Source organism: Bison bison, unplaced genomic scaffold (genome assembly GCF_000754665.1).
Source record: "Bison bison bison isolate TAMUID 2011002044 unplaced genomic scaffold, Bison_UMD1.0 scf7180017864356, whole genome shotgun sequence".
In the NCBI taxonomy this organism is placed as follows: Eukaryota; Metazoa; Chordata; class Mammalia; order Artiodactyla; family Bovidae; genus Bison; species Bison bison.
In genome coordinates, this window is record NW_011494928.1 from 3,614,432 (window position 1) to 3,619,228 (window position 4,797).

Consider the following 4,797-nt stretch of genomic DNA (forward strand, 5'->3'; position numbering starts at 1 on the left):
TGGTGGACCCGTCAGAGGCGAGGCCCACAGCCAGCACAGTCCACTGGGTCCCCCGGGAGCAGGAGGATGCGGACCCCACCCTGGGAGGCGGCCTCCACGGGGCTTCTCCCCTGTGATCCTTTCACCTGAAGTGTGAACATGCAAGCCTGCACATCCCTCATGGACTGGGGTCTGAGAACATGAATTCCATCCCGAGCTGCTCCAGGAAAGGTGGCAATGGAGGCCAGGTGGGTGGACGAAGACAGGGAGGGGTTGGGGCTTATCCCGGCACCTTCCTCCAGCTTGAGAGACCACAGGAGGCCACTGTGGTTTCAGGCCCTCAGTCTGCACATGGCATCAATACCCCGCCTATGGCACAAGACTGGCCGTGAGGGGCAGAGGGGAGAGCGGAGACTTGGCCCCTCATATCTCAAGCCCCGGTCTAAGGACAGAACACCATCCACGGCCAGCGCCCCCCATGCCCCACCACCTGCCAGCCTCAACGCCGTGAGTCCAACCCTCACGCTCTCTCAGGCAAGTTATCCTGACGGCCTCAATCCTCTGCTGCCCCTTGCGGACTCCACACAGCCCCAACCCAGCCCCGTCTCCAGGATGGAGTCCAGCACCGGCAGGGCGGCCTGACCCCCGCCTTCCAGGCTCTGGACTCACAGACATCTGGGCTGCCACGCAGGCGAACATCCCACCCCAGCTCTAGGAACGCAGGCGCTTCTGAGCCGTCTCCTCATCTGAGCAGGGGGATAACACGACTGACCTCCAGAGCCTCTGTGAATTCAGCAAAGGACACCCCAGCTCTCCAAGAAGGACCACGACTCTCCCTGTCCCCAACCTGGCTCCAGAGTCTCCTCTCTTCACGACCTCGCTGTGCTGCTTCCTCACAACGAATGAACATGGGCAAGGTCAGAAAAAAGGCATATTCGAGATCTAAAGGTGAAGGATCATAAACATAAAAATTAGGCTCCCAAGATGTGAAAGATACCAAAATTAACTCATTATCAAAATAATGTGAGAGGAGGGAACAGACAGGAAAAGAAGAAAAACATCACTTCAGAGGAACTGCTTTCAAAATATATAGCTTTGTGACTTTTTCTTAGACTTCATTTTTTCCAAAGATTTAGGAAGATTACATTTCAAAAGCTCACAAAGGAGACATTTCTGGGTTTTTTTTTAAATTGTTTCTTAATTAATATCTTCAGAGAACTAAGAAGTACTTTTATAGACTGACTGAATCTTAATAAAATTCTCAGAGAAATTCTGGCATCAGTCACAACAAACACCCTCTTGGAATTTAATTTCATTTTCCACATACAACTTACTATGGAAACTCATTTATGATGATACCACCACCAGTCAAAATCTGCCTGGAACATAAAAACTTCAAAGTGCCACAAGAGATTCCTTTAGGACTTGATGGAAATTGGTCCCATATTTAGCCAAATCCTCATCTAACGGAGAATTCCCCCATGACAAACTGTCCAGATTTTACCATCAAAATCACCTCTTCCATCCACTCGCAGCCCATAGCTTCCTTCCCCTCCCACCATATACTACAGCTCTAACAATGCCTCCTTCCAGCCAGAAGTCCCCAAATTCAGTCTCTTTCCCTTTTTGCACAAAACGGACAAAAGGTAACTAGCCACATCCATCTTTAGCCCCTACCAAAGACCTGTTCCTTCTGGCTTCTAGTTTGCTTCAAGCCCCGCCTTTCTTTTAATTCTCACTTGAAGTATAGTTGATTCACAAGGCTGAGCCAGTCCCAGCAATGCCCTCCTTTCAGATGATGCTAAGACCCCGAATATTCACTGTGTGTGTTGAGGGTGCAGTGGGAAGCCAAAAGCTAAAAGAATAAGTACAAAAACATACTTCAAAGCCTTTTTCCCTGGAGGACAATTCCTACTGGAAGACTTAATCAATCCCATTATTCCAAGTGCCCATGGGCAAGGGGAGAGGAAGGGGTGAATGCTAACCATCACTGAGTACCTGCTGCAACTCACAAGTGCATCTCATTTAGTGCAAGGCAGATATTATCATCTTAATTTTACACACATGGAAATCAGGCTCAGAGGGATTAGGCTCACCATGTACACCAGGCCCATCAGACACTGGGTTCCTGAGTCATGGACTCATGCTTCCAGAGTCCTCAGGTGCTTAGGGTAGAACCTGCCCCGGGTTGGAGGGCACTGTACAGTTTACACGTTGCTTTTCACATATAAGATCTCATTTAATATCTCAATCCTGTAAGTAACAGTTAAGAATTACTTTTCCATGGGTGAGGAGCCTGGGGGAGAAGGGGTACGTGCATACGCATGGCTGAGCGCCTCTGCTGTTCACCTGACACTACACCACGTTGTTAATCACTACATCCCAAAACAAAATAAAACGTTTAAAAAAAAAAGAATTACTCTTCCACTATCATAGAACATTACATGCGTGCATGCTGTCGTGTCCGACTCTTCGTGACCCCATGGACGGCAGCCTGACAGGCCCCTCTGTCCATGGATTCTCCAGGCAGGAACACTGGAGTGGGTGTCATTCCCTCCTCCAGGGGATCTTCCCCACCAGGGATCGAACCCACGACCCCTGCTGCATCTCCTGTATCACAGGCAGATTCTTTACTGCTGAGCCACCATTTCTTGTCCTGCCTGATACATGGTAGGGGCTCAAATGACAACTATTATTAGCACCAGGATTTTTATTAATTTAACAGCTCTCAGTTAAAGTAAAAATTTATACAAGAAACTGACAGAAAAGGATTACTGAAAATGATGTGGTCAAACCCAATATGGATTTGAAAGCTACTAATGGAAGAGAACAGAAAGACAGGAGCATTCAGTTATGATAAAATACACACACACACACACACACACACACACACAGAACCCTCCCCGCTCACCAGCACCATGCCAGCCATGGCATTTCAACTTCTCAGCATCCAAAACAGGATGGGCAGGAAGAGCCTCTGAACTTCTACTGAGAGATTGTCCAGAGTCTAGGGAATAGGGGTGGAGCAGACACATTATTACCTTGAGCTATTTTTACTGTATCTAATGCACTATTTGCCTATTAATTTTACTCACTTGAAACCTGGGAGGTTCAGAAATGCCACATGTAACAGGAATCAGTTCCCCATTTCTCAAGTCAGAACGGAAAAGATGACAGAAGCGTGGAGGCATAAAGACGGCAGCATCAGTCAGACAGAAGGAAACCTACGGTCCTATGGCAATGAGAGGGGCTTCCGGGGAGCTCAGCGGTAAAGCATCAGCCTGCAGCGCATGGGACCCAGGTTCAATCTCTGGATCGGGAAGATCCCCTGGAGGAGGGTATGGCAATCCACTCCAGTATTCTTGCCAGAAAATCCTATGGACCAAGGAGGCTGGTGGGGTCCTCTCGTACGGAATGGGGTCACAGAGTCGGGCATGACTGAGCACTCACCCACAGCAAGGAGAGATCCTGGGGGTATTCTTCGAGCAAGGCTGCTCCAAGTGGATCCACTGCTCATCCACTCCAGGCTTGAAGATTCAAACAAAAGAAAAAATTCAGGTCCACAGATGAGACATACATAACTTTTTAAAGCACAGTTAACAACTTTATGATAATGATAGCTGAACAGGCAATACACTAATTGTCTGCATAAGAACAGTATCCTGACGGCAAATCCAGTAGCAATTATTACTAGTTGTTGGTTTTGTTTTACCTTATGCAGCCTCTCTTGCTTCTGAGCTGTGTTAAGTCCACCCTAATTTCTTTATAATAGGCTGAGGTGGACTTTGTGTGGCTGATCAAGGTTCACAAGGAAAAAGATGTCCCTCAAACACCTACTCCTGCCACCTAAGACTGTCTAACTCATTCTGTATACTGAATTTCACACATAAAGAAACTGAGTTCCAAAGAGGGGAAGTAATGCGTTGGAGGCCATCAGTTCAGTCCCTCAGTCATGTCCGACTCTTTGCGACCCCATGGACTGCAGCACACCAGGCTTCCCTGTCCATCACCAACTCCCTGAGCTTACTCAAACTCAGGCCCATCAAGTTGGTGATGCCATTACTGGAGACCATAATCCTTGCTAATACATTTAGGACTAGGACAAGGTCTCAAGGCCTACAGTGTGGGTCTCCAGCTCTACCACTGTTGCAAATTACCTAGTGCGCTTGTGTCTTGAATACAAATTTTATTTGAAGGGGAGGAAAAAAAAAACCTAGCATGAGTCATCTCCACTGTCAAGGGGCACCACACAGATTATTCCAATAAAGCATCTGCAGAACCACTTGTTTCTGAAATAGCCAGCCTCAGCCCGAGAATCAAAGGCCATGTCTTACGCCCCTTCAGGATGACCACGACTCTGCGAACAGAGAGGCTGCTAGGCTTTGCGGATCAGTAGCCGAACCCAAGGAATACCGACGTGGCTGGTGCTGGAGAGGGCAATGGGGGTGGGTGCGTGGGTGTCAGAGGGGGTCAGAGCTGCGTCTTCTCCTGGCAACGGTTAATGATTGCATGCAGCCCAATCCACTGCCCACGGGACCCCTAAATATCCCATCCACTCAGGGGGTCCCTCGTTAACTTCCCAGACAGCAGCGCCGCAGTAGGGGAGGCGAGTCTGGCAGACGGGGAGGGGAGGTACTTGGCCCAGGCTGTAGAGGAAGCGCGGCTCGGCCGCCTCCTCCAGCAGTTCCAGGAACTCCCCACCGGGTCTCCGGGCGCCCCAGAGGCGTCCCCAACTCTGAGCCCGACCCCTCCCCCGCGTCCGCCCGGCAAGGGGGAGGGGGCAAGCCCACCGCCGCTCCACTCCGCCCCCCGCCCCCC

General features: G+C 49.7%; 1 long non-coding RNA gene across 3 annotated transcripts in view; it reads right to left on the minus strand.

Moving 5' to 3' along the window:
• LOC104999609 overlaps positions 1–4,797 on the minus strand; it is a 75,364-nt gene that overhangs the window by 69,559 nt on the left and 1,008 nt on the right. For all 3 annotated transcript variants that reach the window (XR_826621.1, XR_826622.1, XR_826620.1), the window contains exon 2: positions 3,430–3,506. This is a non-coding gene — a long non-coding RNA (uncharacterized LOC104999609). The remainder of the gene's footprint in view (positions 1–3,429; positions 3,507–4,797) is intronic.